The sequence below is a fragment of the Agelaius phoeniceus genome, chromosome 35, assembly GCF_051311805.1.
Source record: "Agelaius phoeniceus isolate bAgePho1 chromosome 35, bAgePho1.hap1, whole genome shotgun sequence".
In the NCBI taxonomy this organism is placed as follows: domain Eukaryota; kingdom Metazoa; phylum Chordata; class Aves; order Passeriformes; family Icteridae; genus Agelaius; species Agelaius phoeniceus.
In genome coordinates, this window is record NC_135299.1 from 45,996 (window position 1) to 67,517 (window position 21,522).

General features: G+C 41.4%; 1 long non-coding RNA gene across 1 annotated transcript; it reads right to left on the reverse strand.

Moving 5' to 3' along the window:
- Nucleotides 1-19,596: 19,596 nt before the first annotated feature.
- LOC129130703 (uncharacterized) lies at nt 19,597-21,522 on the reverse strand. The gene is made up of 2 exons (XR_008535561.2): nt 20,954-21,522; nt 19,597-19,827 (listed from the first exon to the last, which is right to left on the reverse strand). It is a non-coding gene; the product is annotated as an uncharacterized LOC129130703 (long non-coding RNA).

The following is a 21,522-nucleotide window of genomic DNA, read 5'->3' on the forward strand; positions in this document are numbered from 1 at the left end:
CTGATATCCAGCTTTACCTCCTAAAAAGGAAAAGACCAGAGCTGTAACAGAGTCACACTTTACACTCCCCCCGCAGAGACAAACGGTGACTGACCTGCTCGGGGGAGCCTCCTCACTCGGGATGGGTGGATGGTTTGGGCCCTGGATTTTATCCTTCTGCGTCTGAAAGAAAGTGAGGAGAAAGGTCAAAGGGCTGCGGGATAACTTCACAGCTCCAAACATCTTCTGTCTATCTAGGAATATCATCTAGAGTCTGGCAACGCCCCACAAACTGCGAGTCCCTGGGACTTGTCCTCTTGCAGCGGGCTATGCGGCAGGGCAGGGCAGAGCAGCTCCGGCACAAATATGTGCAGACACCCGTGACACGGAACGTGACAAACAGGGGGACAACAAACACAACACATCATGCTTGTGGTGAGGGTCTCGAGGGGAAAAGGCAAAAGGGACCCCAAAGACACACTAGGTAACACGGTACACCGGACAACACGACGTGGACCGGAACTGTTCTGCGCTGCCGGCCTGAAAGCTGCCGTCAAAAGTAGAGCCTCTCCCTTTAGCTGTCCGAAGAGGCCCCTTGGAGCAGCTTGCTTTTCCCTCTGCTAATTTTTAAATCTGTCCCAGGAACTCCCAACCCGCTACTCTCCCATTGTCCCATCTCCAGGCCATGGCCCCGACTTATCTTTTGGATGATCGGTGATGTGGATCCACGTTGCTCCTGAAATCAGTCTGCCTTGGAGGGCCCCGTGATGGCCTGTTAGCCTCTCGGTCAGCTACAATAAAGAAAAACAAAACCAAAGTATGAGTACAGAGTTATGTGGGCCAAATCCCGGCGAGTCAGATACTTGCCCTCTCCTGAGTGTGCCTGGCTCCTTCAGGCTCCAGCTTCATCCTGATTCCAAGGCTGTGCCCATTATTGTGAGTGGCACCTGGGTTAGAGAAAGGCAAAGTGAAATGGCATTCCTGTGAGTGCAGTGGATGACCTTGTGTGCTGTAAGATGTGTGAATGCCTCCGCTCGGCTTCTAAAAGGCCTTGGGTGGGGGGCTCAAATAAACACCCTTTCTCACCCTGCTGCCTTCAAAACCACCCCCCCAGCAATAACTCCTAACTGGATACCCACTCACCCTCCCTCTCCTAGTCACAATCCTCAACTCACCTGAAGCCTCAATCTCAAACATCATCTTGGACGCTGGGCAGATCCCTCTTGTGACACAATGAATCTGCTGAAAAAAGTGTTGTAGTTGACACAACCTGGAGCCTCTGGAAGCTGCGCTCCTCCTAAAAGAAATACAAAACAATATAAGAACAAAACCAGAAATTACATATGCGCTTTACCACCCCTAAACACAAAACCCAAAATCATGAACTTAAATACTCCCTGTATTCCAGGCTGTTTTCTTCACAGGATCTTCAAAGCCTCTGTTGCTTCAGATGCCCAGAAACACCTGCTAGAAATAAGCTGAAGTAAGCTGAAAGAGCCTCTTACCTGAAATGAGAGGAGAGCTGTGATCCCAGCACATCCCAGAGGAGGAATGAAGGCCCTGAGCAAAGGCTGGGGTTAATCTACCCCTGATGGTGCCCGCCTCTCGTTCCCATGGCACCCAGGAAAAGGGAGGGGGTGAATCCCACCGGGTATAAAAACCCTCAGAGTGCCTGCAGGTGTTTGGCTTCTCTGATTTGATTTCATGGGGAGCAAAGGGCTTGTTATAGAAGAAAACTCTTCATAAAAATAACAGCGTTTTCTTTTTTTGCAACAACTATTTGGAGCAAAAGGGCAGAAAACTGGTAAGAAATAAACGTTTCTGTTTAGGCAGCATAACTATATAAATTGGGTGATTTGCTGTTAACTTACATAATTATTCCTTAGTGGCTACTAAGTAGTACTTCACGTGTGTCTAAGCTGGGTGGAGAAAATTGTCTAAGTCTCCTTGGGACCTCTAATTAGGCCTATCTACATTGTAAGTAAAAATAAGAAAAATAAAAGCTTCCCAGGCAGTGTAAGTGCATGCCAGGCTCACCCTGCTCTGAGATACTTGGTCCTATGGCACAGAAAGAAGGGCCCTGAAATGTAGTTTTAAAATGCTGAAAAAAAGCAGAGCTTCCTTCCAGTGCACCCCTTAAACAGAGGAAATGGGGCAGTTACCTCTACTGAAACTAATACAATAGCAAATAATTAGTGTCTGCCCTTTAATTTATTCTCCTTAAGTACTGGGAAAAGAGGGGTTTTTCTCTCTCTTTAAATCTCTCCAGGCATGAAAAAAGAGGGGTTTTTCCCTCAGTTCAAACTCTTAAGATGGAGGGTACAGCTGGGCTTCTCCCTCAATTTAGGCCTCAGGACAATAAAAAGGGGGCGGCTACCCTTAATTCAAACCCATAAGAAACATTGTCAAGGTTTTCCCCTTCTATTTAGACTGGGGAATAACAGAAAATGAGGACTCCCTGTCAATTAACACCCCTAACACCATAGAAAAGGCAGGGATTCTTTCAACTGAGACCATTAAAATGGCAGGGGAAGCGGAGTCCCTCCCAGTTTGAACACAAAAAATAAAGGAAAAGGAAGCTTTTTGCCTTTTTTCTAAACCCTTTTTCTCCTAATAACCCCTCTCCTTTCTGGGAGTGCTGTGGAGGGTCTGGGGGCCCTGGGGAGGGACTGACACAGTAAAAGGGGAAAGTTGAAAGCCCTCTCCTGGAACCCCACATGCTGCCTGGCCTGCTCAGATGCTGCCCCTTGGCAAAAGGGCTCTTCCCTTGGCATTTTCTCAAAGTGATGCTCCGTGCCAAGGTGGGTCCGGCTGCTCCCTGGTCCGTGCTGGATGCTCCGACCGTAGTTCCTGGAGGGACCCTTGGGATGCCCCCGTTAGCCCCTCTGGACTAGCGGCTCCCTGTGCGGGTGTGCCTGGGTAACCCTCTGAAAGCAGCTGGGCACACGGGGGGCTGCTAGACCTTGGAGTGGGCTTGAGGTGAAGAAAGGTCCTGTGAGGAGTTCCTTCCCCTGCACAGCCCTTCGTCTGCCCCTTAAACCATGGGCTGCCAGACTTTCCTTTCTAAGGAAATTAACCGTCTTTCCTCTCTGTGTGCCCCGGACCGCGGCTGCCGACGCCAAGAACTCTCGCCGCCCTTGGAGGGCCACGTGCCTCCTGCGAACGGACGTCGACGCGCAGCGGGGCTGAGTTTGGCTTTACGGGGAAGAGGGCCGGCGCGGGATTTCTCCGGGAGCGAAGCTGCCCCCGCCGAGAACTCAGGCTGCCCTGGCAGTGCCGAGCGCCTCCTGCAAACTGGCGTCGGGAGACGCGGGGGGTGAGTTTTTCTGTGCAGAAGTTCTCCCAGACCAAAGCTGAGAGCATCTAACCCTGACCACAACAACTTAGCTGGGTCTAAAACTTACAGCCTTCGGACTGGCGGCGTGGGACCCGACCCGCTGTGCCGCTGCTGGCCCCTTGCTCAAGCGTTCCCCTGCGGTCCTAAAACTCTGCCTTTTCAGAAGGTGTTTCCTCTCACCCTGACCATAATCTTCAAAATATGCTAGAGACTCATAAAATGGCTTTGAAAAAGCCCCAACAATACCCTAAGTAGTCCCAGAAAAGTCCCTTCCAAAATCCCCTAAATACCTTTAAAAGTCCTGGAAAAAAAGCCTCACAAAGACATGCTCAGTCTCCGAACTCTACCTCTTGCTGTCTAGCCCACAGATGTCGTCCCTACCTTTTTGCAGTGGGTCTGTTGTCCTCTGAAGGTTCTGTCATTGTCCTGCTGTGTGAGGGTTGCTGTCTGGTCTCGCTGTTAGGGTTGCTGTGTTGTGCTGCTGTTGGGGGAAAAGGCTGTTTTTAGGGGGGCTGCTTAGGCTGAGGTTAGGGCTGGGGTGAGGGGTGGTACAGCTGTACCGTGCACCCCTGATCTCCACTGGACTGTCCAGCCCCCAAGCCCTCTCCCTTTACCCCTCAACCGGTCCCTCTGCCCCCAGCCCTCAGCTCCTGTGTGTCACCCTTGACCCCTCTCCTTTGCCCCTCAGCCCCCAGCTTCTCTGTGTCACCCTACAGCTGCCCCTGCCACCCTCAGCATCTCTGTGTGTCACCCGCTGTCCCCTGTTCCTCCCTCAGCTCCCAGCCTCTGTCACCCTCAAGCCCCCACAGTGCCCCTCAAGCTGCCCCTCAGCCTCCATGTGTTGTGCCATGAAAAGACCCTAAAAAAACCTAAAAATTCCCTGAAAACCCCCTAATCTTCAAAATGTCCTATAAACCCCACGAAAACCTAAAAATAGCCTCAGAATGCTGTTAGAATACACTGGAAATACAATACTTTTAAAAAACCCTTAAAAATCCCCAAGGAACCTTTAGAAATCCCTAAATATACCCTAAATAGTCCAAAAAGAGCTCTAAAAATACCCCAAAAATCCTTAAAATGCCCTGATAAGACCCTAAAAAAGCCTAAAAATTCCCTCAAAAACCCTAAAAATACCCTAGCCCTAAAAAGTCCTCCACATACCCTCAATAGTCCTAAAAAACCCCCAAGAACACCCAACACCCCCCCCCACAAACAATTCTTAAAAGTACTAAGAAAGCCCTTAAAATACCCTAACAAAATCTTTTAAAGGCCCTGAAAAAAGCCCTAAAAGTATCCTAAATGTTCCCAGACATTTCCTGGAAAACTCCTCCAAAAAAGCCCTAAAATATCCTTTTAAAGCCGTGAGAAAAACCCTAAAAAAACCCCTAAAAAACTGCTCAGCCCCCAACTCCTACCTGTCACTCTCTAGACCACAAACATCATTGCTACCTTTTTATTAGGGTTGCTGCCTGCAGCTGCTGGGAGAGTTCTGGGGCTGTCCCAGCATTGGGGTTACTGCCTTGTGCTGCTGTTGGGGAACACTGGGGTCATAGGGGTGCTCTTTAGGGTGACCTTGGGGTTGGGTTGAGGGCTGCTGCACCTGTACCCTAACCCTACCTGGTACCCTGTGTCCTTTGAACCCCTAACCCTCGGTGTGAGCTCTCCATCTGTCAAGCCTCCCCCTCCTTGCCCCTCAGCCCGCAATGTCTGTGTGCCACCCCGAGACCTTTGACGTTGTCCCTTGGCCCCCTGGCCTCCACTGTGCACTCTCCACCTGGTTAGGGGTGGTTTTTAGGGTAAGGTTAGGGGTGGTGTGAGCGCTGGTTCACCTGTCACCCTCAAGCAGCCCCCACTTTGCCCCTCAAGGCATCTGCTCCCCCTCACCCTTTTCTTGTCACCCTCAAGTTCCCCGCTCCCAGCCTCTCAGCATCTCTGTGCCACCCTGGAGCCCCCCAGTTGCTCCTAAAGCCCCCTTCTGCCTCTCAGCTCCCCCATCCTCTGTGTCACTCTCCAGCCCCCTCCCCTCAGCCTGCAGCCCCTTGTGACACCCTGGGGGAAATAGAAACATCTTGATGGAAGACAGATAATAAAATGCTTACTAGGGAATAGCAGAGGACATGTATCAAAACGCCCACTGGGATACTCAGGCTTTGTGTGATCATTTTTTTTAAGGAACTATGGATGCATTGCGATTTTTGGAGTAGAAAAACAAGTAACTGAAAGATGTATAATTTGCCAAAGGATAAATAAAAGGGTGGTGAGAAAAACAACATGAGAAGGTCGTGAGTTAACTCGTCGACCATTTCAAAGTATCCAAGCAGAAGTTTGCTTTGGTAAGCTCTGGATTTATTTGTAAAAACCGTTTAATCCAGGAAAAAAAAAAGGATATACCACATGCTGGGCAGGAGGGAGATTGTAAGAAAATAACATTTTTAAAGGCAATAAAAGAAAAACGGGGAAAGTATAAGGCTGGGAACGAAATATTGCCTCATCCATTCCCGTTTGTTCCTCCACTCGTTCGCGGCTGCCCCAGCCCCTGTGCCGGCTCCGGCACGGTCCGTCTGTCCCGGTCCGTCTGTCCCGGTCCGTCTGTCCCGGTCCGTCTGTCCCGGTCCGTCTGTCCCGGTCCGTCTGTCCCGGTCCGTCTGTCCCGGTCCCGGCCGCCTGGCCCGCGGCCGCTCCGCTGGCCGTGCCGGCGGAAGGGGCGGGGGGTCCGTCCTGCCGTGTGCACCGTGGGTACCGCGCTGACCGCACCGAGGGGGGGTCCCGTCTGTCCCATCCCCGGCTGCCCTGGCTCTGCTCGGCTCCCGCCGCTGCAGCCGGGGTCAGTCGCCGGCTTCGTCTCTGCCGGATCAGCCGCCGTGAGCCACGTGGGGTCGATCCACGCTCCAGCTCGGTCTGCACCGGAACAGCCCCTGGGCGATCCCGGCTGCAGACCCCGCCTTTGGAGGACCCAGACCCTGAGCTGTGCCGATCCCCTCGGGCGATTCCCCCTGCAGACCCCGCCTTTGGAGGACCCAGACCCTGAGCTGTGCCGATCCCCTCGGGCGATTCCCCCTGCAGACCCCGCCTTTGGAGGACCGAGACCCTGAGCTGTGCCGAGCCCCTCGGGCGATTCCCCCTGCAGACCCCGCCTTTGGAGGACCGAGACCCTGAGCTGTGCCGATCCCCTCGGGCGATTCCCCCTGCAGACCCCGCCTTTGGAGGACCCAGACCCTGAGCTGTGCCGATCCCCTCGGGCGATTCCCCCTGCAGACCCCGCCTTTGGAGGACCGAGACCCTGAGCTGTGCCGAGCCCCTCGGGCGATTCCCCCTGCAGACCCCGCCTTTGGAGGACCGAGACCCTGAGCTGTGCCGAGCCCCTCGGGCGATTCCCCCTGCAGACCCCGCCTTTGGAGCATCCAGACCCGGAGCTGTGCCGATCCCCTCGGGTGATTCCCCCTGCAGACCCCGCCTTTGGAGCACCCGGACCCGGAGCTGTGCCGAGCCCCTCGGGCGATTCCCCCTGCAGACCCCGCCTTTGGAGCACCCAGACCCTGAGCTGTGCCGATCCCCTCGGGCGATTCCCCCTGCAGACCCCGCCTTTGGAGCACCCAGACCCTGAGCTGTGCCGAGTTCCCACGTCCCGCCCTGAGCTCCGTTCCCTTGGTAACCACAGCTCCGGCTGCTCAGGGGAACTCTCTAAAGGAATCACTTTATCGAAACACTAAAAGTTCAGGTAAAAGAAAGCCCTCTCCTGATTCATCCTAAAAATACGGGAGAAAAGCTATAGAAGATAAAAATCCAAAAAGAATGGGATAAAGGGATTAGTCTATTTCCATTAAAAGAGGCTCCCATAGGAGGGGGCGGACCAGGGTTTGGAAATGCTCCTTTGACTTCGTCTGAGGTCTGAAATTTTAAGAAATAAATAAAAGGGATATTTGGAGGATCCCATGGGCATAGCTGGACAGTTAGACCAATTTTTAGGTCCAAACATTTATACTTCAGAAGAGATGTGGTCTGTAATGAAAATAATATTTTTCTCAGGAAGAAAGGCAATTAATCAGAGCAGCTGAAATAAAAGCTTAGGAAAAAAGATAATCTACGGGGACCCCCAGAGAAGACAAAATGCCAACTGTACCTCCTGAGTGGGGTAAAAATAACGAGGAGGGGAGTAAACACATGAATAATTATTGTAATTACATAATCAAAGGAATAAATGTGTCAGCATATCAAAGGCGAAATGCCGGGGGAAAAAAAAAGGTTTTTAAGGGACAGCTTTTCGAGGGGAAAGAAGAAACTGCAACTAAATAGATAAACTTAAGAGAAATAGGAAAATGGTCCTAAGTAAGCAGAAGATCTGAAAATCTTTAAAGAGATGGGCACAGAGGAGGAATAGGGGGGTCATAAGCTCTAATTTTCTGGGGGGAACAAATACCATCTGGAGCCTGTGATAACTTTAAAAGTGGGTCCCCAAGAAGAAGAATTGGAATTTGTAATAGACACAGGGGCAGAGAGAACCTGCCTGTTAAATATTCCAAAAAGTTATAGTGTGAGCAAACATATAGTGAAAGTAACAGGGGCAAAGAGGGAAAGTTTTACATTTCTGGTCATTAAAGATGTAGTAATTGAGGGAAGAAACTAGAATTTGGATGGGAGATGTCTTATTGGTCCCAGGGGCAAGTAGCAATTTATTGGGAAGAGTCTTACAAGTACAATTAAGAATAGGAGTTATATCAGAAAATGGGAAAATGACAGGTAGAGTTTTAAAATTATTTAAAAGAGGATGAAGAAAAAAAAATCAACAAAGAAGTTTGAGGTGGGGAAGGAAATAGGGGAAGATTAAATATCAACCCCATAAGGGTTACAATTGAGAGAGAAGATTGTCCCGTATGTGTACGTCAGTATCCTGTATCTTTAGAAGGATGGGAAGGTTTGAAGCCAGTAATAGAAGGACTAATAAAGGATGGGGCATTAGAACCTTGTATGTCTCCTCATAATATCCCTATTCCCCCAGTAAAGTCTGATGGGAGTTATAGACTAGTACAAGATTTAAGGGAGGTTAATAAAAGAACTCAGACTCACTACCCAGTGGTAAAATATCTTAGACACTTAATAAATAGAAGTAGCTAGGAAACCAACCATGAGAAAATTGCAAGAATTTTATTCCTTCTCCCTCCCTCTTCAAAGAGAGAGATCAGAAAATTACCTAGATTATTGAAATATTATAGATTGAGGGGTACGCCCAAGTAGTAAAATTTGTGTATGAAAAAAATGGACAGAAGGAGATGATATAAAACAGACCAAAGAAGATATTGTTAAATTAAAAGAGTTAAGTTAAAACTAGCCTAAGTACCAGCTTTAAGCTTACCTTTGTTAGAAAAGTCATTTATCATTTATACATAAATACAGAAAATGGAGTACCTCATAAAATTTTAATTCAAGACTAAGGAAGAATAAAAAAATATCTAGTAGCTCATATATCAAAGATGTTGGACTCAGTAAGCCACTGCTAGCCAGTAGGTATTTAACAGCTACTGCAATCCTAGTAAAAGAAAGTTGTAGGCTTACTTTTGGAAGTCAATTAGTTAGGTTCACTTTGTACCGTCTGAGGTGTGTTGAATCAAAAAAAAACAGGTAAGAAGAGAAGAAAGAGAGAAGTTGAAGTAGGGAGGTGGTAAGCAAACTCTGAGATGTTAGAATGTGAAGCGATGACATCTTGGTGCTAGAAGAGAGCAGAAGTGTGAATGCGGGGTTTTTGCATGAAAGGCAAGGAAGTGTCTCAACACACGGTTGTTAGGAGGTTATTCAATGCCGAACTGAGGTCCAGAAAGGGTTTAGCAGAACGGGCCCTCCTTGAAGGGAAAAGAGGATAAGTTGACTAGAGAAAGGAAAAGAATGTCAGGAGCACCTGGGGATGCCAGGTTTGGGGTTGTCAAGGTTGGGAGGTGTCTGACCGCTCCCTATGAGCGGCGGGGTCTCGGGGGCTACGGCAGGCACCGATCCATGGAGGTGACCCGGCGGCGGTGCTGGCAGCAGGGGACACACGGGTTTGCCGGGCAGGAGCGGGCTGGCTCCGTGGCGGAACTGCCGGGGGGGCTCCCAGACTGCCGGGGTCCCGAGTCGAGGATGGCAGCGTCGGCCCCGGTAAGTGGGCCGAGAGAGAGAAGGAAAGAGAAAGAGAGAGAAGAAGAGAGAGAGAGGGCAAAAGGGACCCAAGGCTGCCCCCAGGGTCCCCATGCCCCTGGCTGTTCTCCCCTGCTCTGGCCCTGCAGCCAAGTGGCAGCACGGCATTGACAGCAAGGCCGTGAAAAGAGCGGGAGGGGGGCTAGCACTAAAAGATAAAATCAAAGCAGAGATTGCTGACTCTCCAAACCTCACAAAGGGGTTTGTTTTTCTTAAGTAAGAAGGGTTTTGGTTTTTTCTTTTGTGTGTTTTGTTTCCTGTTAAAAAGAAGTTTGTTTGGGGTTTTTTTTCCTGAAGAATGGGTTTGTCAGGCTAAAACAATTAAATGCTGCCCAAAAAGTAAAAAGCAATAGATGTGATACATCTCATGTTAAAATTGGTCTAGCTTTTCTTATTTAACTAACTGTAACTCACAAAAAGAAGAATTTGCTTCTGCAGCTATTAGCACAGCTGGATAGAAGAAGAAGAAGAAGAGGCTGCTGTGGAAAAAGCTTTTAGCTAAACCCAGAAAGCTTGGAAGAAAAGTGAATGGTAAAAGTTAATGCAGTATTATCTTTCTTTTATTACTATGCTATTAAGAAGTCCTTTCCAGGTACTACTGAAGCAACAATCAGAATCACGGAAAGAGGGTGAATTCATGCCAGCAGAATCAAAGGACTTGTGAAGAAACCTGAGGAATGGACTATCGCATTTAAACCGGGTGATACCGAACTGACTTTCCAATGGGGACTGAGTGGTAATAATTTCGAAAAAGGCAAACGATCCAAGAAATGTACAAAGAGCAACACAGAATTAAGAATTAAGACAACGCTTATACCACTGGTTTCAAGCACTGCCTGGTTTTATTCTGGTCTTGCCTGAATAAAACATCTCCTTAGGGGAGGAATACTCCAGATAGAAGGATCAAGCCTGTTTTTGTGTTCTGACCTTAGCCTGAGAATTGTACAGGGGAGAAGGGGAATTACCATTTCCATCAGTAAACTTTATTTGATTCATTCCAATACTGGACATGCTAGCTGGGTTATAAGTAAATGCTTGAATTGTGAGAATAATTAGTATTGTAGTTCACAACATTTATGCTCTTATTGCAAAAAGTGTTCAAGTAATAGCTTTGTGGATGGGAATTATTACTGCCTGGTGAATGAGAGATACCTGAAGAACGGTAAGAGACCACAGTTAAAGGGTGTCCAAACCAATTTGCCTGGAAATTATTTAAGAGAAAGTGACAAGGAAATAGAGGGCAAGACCAGATTGGCCTCTGTATTTTGCCACCGAGAAGATCAAATACACCTGCTGTGGGTTGCAACCTCACAGGCCTGGGAGGTGGGAGTATAAGCCATACTGGACCTCTGTTATTCCTGTTTCTGGCACTCATTTGTTCTCTTTTCCCTTTCGGGATACCAGCAAGATCGTGTCACAAATGCTGCAGAAAGCATCACGTGGAAAGAAACCAAAGTTCCTCTTTTATTACACACACCTATGTCAACAGCTACTGTTATAACCCATCCAAATTAAGAACCTGTAGGCAAAATGGAGTAAATTATTGGATTACAAGAAACTTAGGAAAAAGTGGTAATAGATTTGGAATTGAATGTCCAAAAGGAGAGAGATGGATTTGTTTTACATTTAATCTTGAAGATACGGTTCGAGATTTGGTAAAAAAACAAATAATAAACGAAAAGGTAAAACCAGCACAGCAATTGAACTCTGTATTGACCCCAAATTACCTATTGAGTTGTATTACAAGATTCCAAGCAGTTATAGAAATGATAGCAAATGGAGCCGCCCAGGCATTGGAGTTATTATCAAGTCAGCTAAGCCAAACAAAAACTGTAGGGTATCAGAATAGGTTGGCTTTACACTATTTATTGGCCAAAGAAGGGGGTGTTTGTAGAAAGTTTAATATATGAAATTGTTGAAAATTGATGACCACAGAAAAGTCATTCTAGAAAAAGCAAAAGAAATCAAAGAAGAAAAAAATATATATGCATATAATAACTGAGGTACCGGTCCAAAAATTAGAAAACAATGTTAAAACCTAGCTGGTAGGGTAATGTATTAGAAGAAATTAAGATCTTTCATTTTATGTGTTGCAACTGGTTTTATATTTCTTCCTTGTGTAATCCCCTGTTTTATTTTGCCCGCATAGTCCAGAAGATGCAAGTAGATAAGAAATATTGCTCAAGCCAAAGGATTTACAAAGAATAAGAGTGGGGATTGTTAAAAATGGAGGTATTTTATGATTGGCTTTTTTGAAATATTAAAATGAATATTATATGTGTTGTGTTAGAAAGTAATGCTGTATTAATTCTCTTAAGTAGTATGTTAAATATAGTTTTAGGTTACAAAAACTGTTAATATAGAAACGATGCTATGTAAGATACTTTTTTTAAAGAAAGGACTTGCAGCGAGATAGCGGCCACAGGACACCTGGATCTTTCAGAGAAAAAGAATTTATTGCCCTCTTATCAGAAGAAACAAACTTCTTCCTGCCTCCAAGGCGCTGTTAGGATTAGAAGGAAGAAGCTGATGATGAGCAGACAGAATCCTGTGTTTGAATGGAATTTATGCACCATGTATGAAGTGTATGACTATGCAACGGGCTATTGCTTTTAAGGGTTAATCCTTTGTTAACGGGGGTCCTTTTTCTGGCCCGTGCTGCCCAGAAAAAGGTACCTGGATGTCCGTAACTCTTTGTTTTTGTTGTCTCATATTGTCCTAATTCAAATTGTCCAAATTATTATTACTCTAATTGTATGACTACTTTTATAACCATTTTATTACTATTAAACTTTCAAAAATTTTAAAAGCAAGTGCGTGGCGTTTTTCACACCAGTCTGTTAGGTGAAAATTATCGAAAGATTTTTGTGAGTTTTCTAATTTTGGCATTAATGCTGGTGAATTTTCAGGGTTTACTGTCTAATTTTGGGTCGAGAAATCTGTCCCAAACACTGAGGGGACTCTGGAGCTATTTGGGAACAGTTCTTTTTCGAAATTCTTTTGTGTTGCGATCAAAGGGTTGGCATTTGCAGGGGCAAAATAATTCTGTCTGTCCTGTATTTATTAAAGCAGCTGTCATATTCCAACCTCCTCCTCCTCCTCCTCGCACGGTTTGTGTGCATGGATGTGGCTGTGCAGACGAATCGTGACACAAAGTAGTCCCACTGGGTGCTAGGAGTGTGGAAGGCGAAAACGCGGAGGCACACCAGGTATCGGTTGCTCAGGGTTACGCGCTGCAGGGGGATCTCTCGGTGCCCGGCAGAAGGAGAGACGCGGAAGGATACATGCAAGGTGCTGCAGTTTTCCCCTGCTGTGGTGCCGTGTATAGACACAGTGGCAGCAGAAGTGGCGTGACAGGGCACATGGATGCCGGCTGTGGCTGGACAGCGGCATGCAGCGACTCGGAACCGGGACCGGGCTGTATCAAAGCTGCGGCGAACGCAGTGGGGGGTGGCGGTGGGGCCGTGGAGATAGAACTGCGCATGCGTGCGGTGATCCCTGAAGCAGCGCTGTGGTTCGATGAGTCAGCGCAGAGTGATATCACTGGTGCTGGGGTTGTAGCAACTGCGCATGCATGGGTTCCGTCACTAGGGCGGCGCAGGCAGTCATCATGGCGGCGGGCGGGCCGGGGCGTGCAGGAGGCGGTGGAGCTGCGGGAATGGGGCTGCAGCTGCGGCCGTGGAAGGGAACGCCGGGACGTCCGTGGTTGCAGGAGGCAGCGGAGCCACGCCATCCAGCAGCTCTGAAGCGGGAGAGTGCGGTGGGGAAGGCGCAGCTCGGCCCGCCATGCAGCGGCGGCGGCAGGAGAGGGGAAGCGACCACGGGTGGCGCTGACGGGAGGCTGGGCTGGAGCGCCGCGGCGCCAGCACGGGGTGCCTCGGGTGGCTGGGGCGCCCCAGTAAGACAGTCATTAAAACACCCTAAAAATTATTTTAAAAGCCCTGAAGAAGCCCTAAAGGTATCCTAAACATTTCCAGAGAATTCCTAAAAAACTCGTGCAAAAAAAACCCTAAAATATCCCTAAAAATCCATGAAAAATCACCTGAAAGACCCTAAAAAACTGTTTAACCCCTACCTGTAACACTGTGGCCTCCAAACATCATCTCTACCTATTAATCGGGGTAACTGCAAGACCCTCAAACACCACCACAATCACCAGCTTGAGTTGGTCTGGACAGAACCAAATAAAATAAAATAAAAAGCTTTATAAAAAGAAAGATCAAAAATAAAAATTAAATAAATAAAATAAATGCTCTAAAAATGGGAAAATAAAAAACCAATTAAATAAAATAGAAAATTTAAAAAATAAAAAGCTTTAAAAATAGAAAAATTAAAACTAAAAATTAAATAAAAAATAAAATTAAACAATAAAGAAAAAATAAAAAAAAGAAAAATAAAAAATAAAAATTAAATAAAAAGTAATAAATAAAACAAATGCTTTAAAAATAAAAAAATCAAAACTAAAAATTAAATTAAAAAAATAAATGCTTTAAAAATGGATAAAGCAAAAATAAAAATGAAATAAAAAATAAAATTAAAAAATAAAATAAATACTTTAGAAATAAAAAATGAAAACTAAAAATGAAATAAAAAATAAAATTTAAAAAAATAAAAGATTTAAAAATAAAAAAATTAAAAATAAAAGTTAAATAAAAAATAAAATTTAAAAAATGAAAAGCTTTAAAAATAGAAAAATCAGAAATAAAAATTAAATAAAAAGTAAAAAATAAAATAAATGCTTTTAAAATAAAAAAATCAAAACTAAAAATTAAGATAAAAAGAAAAATAAAAAAATAAACTAAATTTTTTAAAAATTGAAAAATTAAAACCAAAACTTAAATAAAAAGTAAAATTAAACAATAAAATAAATGCTTTAAAAATAGAAAAATAAAAACTAAAAATTAAATAAAAAATAAAATTAAAAAATAAAATACATGCTTTAAAAATAGAAAAAACTAAAACTAAAAATTAATTAAAAAATAAAATTAAAACAATAAAGAAAAAAGCTTTAAAAATAGAAAAAACTAAAAATAAAAGATTAGAATAAAATAAAAAGCTTTAAAATTAGAAAAATTTTTAAAAAATTAAATTAAAAAATATTAAAAATTAAAATAATTAAAAATAATAAAAAACAAAATAAAATCCATAAAGTGCTGTAAAGTACCGTAAAAGTTCCATAAAAGGTAGTGCCGTAAAGCGCGACTGTCGTAAAAGGTGCGTTTTTACGACAGTCGCGCTTTATGACACCTTTCACGGCACCTTTTACGACAGTCGCGCTTTACGGCACCTTTTGCGACAGTCGCGCTTTACGGCAGTTTTGCGACAGTCGCGCTTTACGGCAGTTTTGCGACAGTCGCGCTTTACGGCACCTTTACGACAGTCGCGCTTTACGGCACCTTTTGCGACAGTCGCGCTTTACGGCGCCTTTTACGACAGTCGCGCTTTACGGCAGTTTTACGACAGTCGCGCTTTACGGCACCTTTTGCGACAGTCGCGCTTTACGGCAGTTTTGCGACAGTCGCGCTTTACGGCAGTTTTACGACAGTCGCGCTTTACGGCACCTTTTACGACAGTCGCGCTTTACGGCACCTTTTGCGACAGTCGCGCTTTACGGCACCTTTTACGACAGTCGCGCTTTACGGCACCTTTTGCGACAGTCGCGCTTTACGGCACCTTTTACGACAGTCGCGCTTTACGGCAGTTTTACGACAGTCGCGCTTTACGACACCTTTTACGACAGTCGCGCTTTATGGCAGTTTTACGACAGTCGCGCTTTACGGCACCCTTTGCGACAGTTGCGCTTTACGACAGTTTTACGACAGTCGCGCTTTACGGCAGCGTTTGCGACAGTCGCGCTTTACGGCACTTTTACGTCACTTTACATCACTTTACGGTTTTTGTTTTGTTTTTCATTTATTTTTAATTAATTTTTTTTTTAATTTTACTTTTTATTTTTCATTTTTCTATTTTTAAAGCTTTTATTTTTTAAATATTATTTTTTATTTCGTTTTTATTTTTCATTTTTCTATTTTTAAAGCTTTTTATTTTATGTTTTAATTTTATTTTTTAATTTTTATTTTTCATTTAATTTTTTTCATTTTTTTATTTTTAAAGCATTTTTTTAATTTTATTTTTTATTTAATTTTTATTTTGCATTTCTCTATTTTTAAATTTTTTTTATTTATTTTTTAAATTTTTTCATTTAATTTTTATTTTTCAATTTTCTATTTTAAAGCTTTTTATTTCTTTTTTTAAATTTTATTTATTTTCATTTTATTTTTAATTTTTCTATTTTAAAGCTTTTTATTTTATTTTTAATTTTATTTTTTATTTCGTTTTTATTTTTCATTTTTTTATTTTTAAAGCTTTTTGTTTAATTTTTTAATATTTTTTATTTAATTTTTATTTTTCGTTTTCTATTTTTAAAGCTTTTTATTTTATTTTTAAAATTTTATAAATTTAATTTTTATTTTTCATTTTTCTATTTTTAAAGCTTTTTATTTTATTTTTTAAATATGATTTTTTATTTCGTTTTTATTTTTCATTTTTCTATTTTTAAAGCATTTATTATGTTTTAAATTTTTTATTTAATTTTTATTTTTCATTTTTCTATTTTTAAAGCCTTTTATTTTTTAATTTTTTTAATTTAATTTTTTTTTCATTTTTCTATTTTTAAAGCTGTTTTTTAATTTTTCATTTCCTTTTTATTTCAGTTTTTTCATTTTTTCACTTATTTTTAAAGGTTTTTTTTTAATTTTTATTTTTCATTTTTCTATTTTTAAAGCAGATTTTTTGTATTTAATTTTTATTTTTAATTTTTCTATTTTTAAAGCTTTTTATTTTATTTTTAAATTTTTTTTATTTCATTTTTGTTTTTCATTTTTCTATTTTAAAGCTTTTTATTTTATTTTTTAAATTTTATTTTTATTTAGTTTTTATTTTTAATTTTTCTATTTTTAAAGCTTTTTTTAATTTTTCATTTTTTATTTCATTTTTATTTCAGTTTTTTTTCATTTTTTCATTTATTTTTAAAGCTTTTTTTTAATTTTTATTTTTCATTTTTCTATTTTTAAAGCTTTATGATTTATTTAATTTTATTTTCTATTTAATTTTTATTTTTCTTTTTTTTATTTTTAAAGCTTTTTATTTTATTCTTTAATTTTTTTTTTCATTTTTATTTTCCATTTTTCTTTTTTAAAACTTTTTATTTTAGTTTTTAAATATTATTTTTTATTTAGTTTTTATTTTTCATTTTTGTATTTTTAATGCTTTTTATTTTATTTTTTAATTTCTTTCAATTTAATTTTTTTCTTTTTTCTATTTTTAAAGCTTTTTTTTCATTTTTCATTTTTTATTTCATTTTTATTTCAGTTTTTATTTTTCTTTTTTTCATTTTTTTTAATGCTTTTTTATTTTTATTTTTCATTTTTCTATTTTAAAGCTTTTTATTTTTTAAATATTATTTTTTATTTCGTTTTTATTTTTCATTTTTCTATTTTTTAAGTTTTTTTTTTAATTTTATTTTTTATTTAATTTTTATTTTTCATTTTTCTATTTTAAAGCTTTTTATATTTTAAATTTTTTTATTTAATTTTTATTTTTCATTTTTCTATTTTAAAGCTTTTTATTTTTTATTTTATTTTTATTTAATTTTTTTCTATTTTAAAGCTTTTTATTTTATTTTTTAAATATTATTTTTTATTTTGTTTTTGTTTTTCATTTTTCTATGTTTAAAGCATGTACTTTTTAAATTTAATTTTTTCATTTTTCTATTTTTCAAGCTTTTTTATTATTTTTTAATTTAATTTTTTCATTTTTCTATTTTAAAGCTTTTTATTTTATTTTTTTAATTTTATTTTTTATTTAGTTTTTAATTTTCATTTTTCTATTTTTAAAGCTTTTTTTTAATTTTTATTTTTAATTTTTCTATTTTTAAAGCTTTTTATTTTATTTTTTAAACTTTTTTTAATTTCATTGTTATTTTCCTTTTTCTATTTCAAAGCTTTTTATTTTATTTTTTAAATTTTTTAAATTTCATTTTAATTTTTCATTTTCCTATTTTAATGCTTTTTATTTTATTTTTTTAATTTTATTTTTTATTTCGTTTTTTCATTTTTCTATTTTTAAACTTTTTTTAAAATATTATTTTTTATTTCGTTTTTATTTTTCATTTTTCTATTTTTAAAGTTTTTTTATTGAATTTTTATTTTTAATTTTTCTATTTTTAAAGCTTTTTATTTTATTTTTTAAATATTATTTTTTATTGTTTTTATTTTTCATTTTTCTATTTTTAATGCTTTTTTTAATTTTTATTTTTCTTTTTTCTATTTTTAAAGCTTTTTATTTTATTTTTTAGTTTTATTTTTTATTTAATTTTGATTTTTAATTTTTCCATTTTTAAATATTTTATTTTATTTGCTGCTGCCCAGTCCAGCTCCAGCCGCTGATTGTGGTGCTGTTTGAGGCTCCCCAGGACGAGGGAAGAGACGAGAACCTGACTCCACCTTTCACAAGGCTGGGATCTGATAAATCACTGAATTTCTGTCACTTTTTAAATGCTGCTTGCAGTGAAAACATTGTCTCTAAACCCTCCTCAATGGGGTTCAATTTCTCTGCTCCATTTCTTCCCTCCCACCCCTCACTGCTGCTCTAAGATCCCTCAGCAGCTCAGTCTTTGTGTTTTGTTTGACATTTATGCCCACTTGCCCCAAAGCTCTGGGGGTTCTTTTTCAAATATGATATTGATTTTTCTCTTGGTTTAAAAACAACCCTGAAATACACCCACACACACCCACACCCACACCCACAAAAGCAGCAGGTCCAAAAGCAGCAGGTCCAAAAGCAGCAGGTCTCCATGGCTCAGCCCTGAGTGGTGAAGGAAGAGCAACAGGAAGGGTGCTTTGGGTGCTGCAGAAAGTCTCTGTAAGGGTTAAAGGAGAATCCCATTCCCACAGATGGCTTTTGTTTTCTTTTTTTTTGTTTGTTTTTAATGGGTTATGGTGCTGGGAAGATCTGGAAAGTGTGCAAGTCCCTCATTCCAGTCTGGATGTCTTGTTTTAAGAAATGTGTTCTCTCAGCTCTTGGAGAGCACAGTTTTGGGTTCGTCCTCACACCCTCCAGTCTTGGTGGCTCTGTTGGTTTTTTATTTCCCTTTCCCTGCCCTCACTCCCCCGATGGCTGCAGGGGATGTGATTCAGGCACTCATCACTCCTCTGTAGCTTCTTTACAGAGCTCAGACTGACTGGGTCTCTCATCCTCCTCTCACAGCAGTGCTGCAGAGTGAGGCACACGGCAGGGCAGGGCTTTTAGCTGTTGTTTTATCTCCTGGTTTGATGTTTAACCCCAAGCCCCTGCTCACCATGCCAGGCTGGGCTGCAGGGGAGCACATTGACAGCAACAGTGGCTGCACCACAACCACAATCAATCTGATAGGAAAAGGGTTTAAGGTTCTAACAGTGCCATGCAGATTGAGCTGAGCCCAACCTGGGCCTAGCTTGATCCCTGATCTGTGTAAAGCCCTCTTCTGTACTTTCCTGAGGCTGGGACAGCTGGAGAGGTTGCTCTCCATGAGGCCAGGATGGCAGCTGTGGGCTGAAACTCGCTGAGCTGCCTCCCCACTACGTGATGGGATTGTGAGGGATTTAAAAGAAAAAACATTACAATGTCTTTGTCATCTTCCATGCTCACCTATGCTGGATGTTGGTGCTTTGTAGTATTTTTTAAAATAAAAACCAAATGCTTTCCCTTTATAAGTAAATATGCCATGAAGAGGGCTTCAAAGGAAAGATGATTGGTTATTATCCAACTGCTGCTAAATTCATTGCTTGGTGGTCCATATACTGCATTTTTTAATGTCACTGATACCTGACACAGACCATTCCCAAGCTGTTTGGTAATTATTTACCAGCATCATCTGCATGACCAGAGATGGCCAAAAAGCAGGAAGGAGATAAAGGGGTTAAGCTGTAGGCAGGAAAGGGAAGGCAGAAACCAAGCAGCAAACAATTGGCACCTGGGCTCCACTGAAGACTAGAAGTGGGAAAAAATGGCTTAATTGAAAAATCTGCCTATTGTGTGTGCAGTCTCCAAGGGGAAACAAACAAACCCATTCAAAGGAAGGGGAAAAAGGCAAAGAATTTAAAAATCCTTGTGCTGTTGTGCAGAATTGGGGGGTTTAACTCTTCCCAGTCTCAGGCAGAAATATTTTTATAACCAAACCATCTCCCTTTTTAAAGCATTTGGTTGGAGTGAGTAATTTCTTAAGTCCTCCATCATCAGGACCAGTTTGGGTTTGGCAGCTCCAACACCTTGGCAAGGCCAGGACGAGTTCAGTGCTTCTCCCTGTCCTGAAAGAGAGGAGAAAAGGAAAGTTAAGCTCACTGCAGAATCAAAGCCTCCTGCATTTCATCTCTTGGCTTGGATTGCTCACCATGGAGTTTTAGCCATAAAAAAGGGGGAGGTGGCACCAAATCGAATTAAAAAGTGCCCTTTCCCCAGTGTTTTTATTCCAGACATTCAAAAGAAGCTCATTTTTCTGCTAGCAGGGAACTGTTTCCTATTTTGATCCGTGTTAACTTGGGGTTTCCCTTGGCACCAAAATCAGGGGGTGAACCCAACCCTTGAAGGGCCATAAGATCCCAACTATCCAATCCCCAACCCCCTCAGCATTGGCTTGCAGAACCTTCTCAGGGTTAATTTAGTAAACTTAGGGGTTTGGCAAGTTCAGGATCAAAACAACCAAAAAATTCGTGAAAAAGAAACTGAACCGAGGCTGGCTAAAAGCTGATGACTCATTACAACAATTCAGTGAAAAGGAGGCAGGAGTGATCCTGTGAAAAACGCCAATCACTTGTTTTTAAAATTTTAAAAGTTTAACAGTAATTAAATGGTTATAAAAATAGTAATACAATTAGAGTAATAATAATTTGGACAAATTAAATTAGGACAATATGAGACAATAAAGACAAAGAGTTACAGATGTCCAGGTATCTTTTTCTGGGCAGCATAAGCCAGAAAAAGGACCCCCATTAACAAAGGATTAACCCTTAAAAACAACAGCCTGTTGCATATCCATACATCTCATACATGATGCATAAATTCCATTCAAATACAGGATTCTGTCTGGCCATCATCAACTTCTTCCTCTGAATCCTAACAGTGCCTTCGAGCCAGGAAGAAGTTCGTTTCTTTTAATAAGAGAGCAATATTATTAGAGTTATAATATTGCTTTTTCTCTGAAAGATTTAGGTGTCCTGTGGCTGCTATCTCACTGCAAGTCCTTTCTTTAAAAAAAGTCTCCTACATAGCATAGTTTCTGTTTTAACATTTTCTTATAACCTAAAACTATATTTAACACACTACTTAAGAGAATTAATAAAGCATTACTTCCTAACACAACACGTACAATATTCATTTTAATATTTGCGAAAAGCCACTCACAAAATACGCGTTTTTCACATTTTCAATACTCACCAAGCCATCTGGCCAGAGTGCTGTGCCCACCGAGGACACAGCAACCAGCAGGGACCTTCCTCCCATTCTCCAGCACAGGCTTCTTCCCTCCACAGGCAGGGAGCTGCAGCCACTCAGGGAACGCCGACTTAGTCACAACAGGAGAGGCACAAGGATAATTTGGAACTCGTTGTGACCTCAACGCCGCCCAGACCCAGGAGAAAGCACTTTTCCATGAGACCGAGCGGGGTATTTCCCGTACCGCCCTCCCTTCTCCCTACCCAAGGCGCATGAGCACACTGCCGCCATCATTGGAAGGGCAAGTGAGTGCCGCCCTCAGCCGCCATCTTGGGTGTGGCGTAAAAGTGACCTTTTTTTTTTTCTCCCCTTTCCAGTTCTCACCCCCTGCAGAGGCAGGAAAACTGCCTTGCAATCAAGTACAAAACCTGCCTGGCAAGCCCAGAATGCCAGCAGCCGTTTCTCCTGCATTTCCTCTCCGCAATCTTTGGTACCGGCAGAAGCCACTCCCGGCCGAGCCGCCATCTTTGTTGTGGTACCCTTAAGCATACCCCGCTCCTCACACAGGCGTT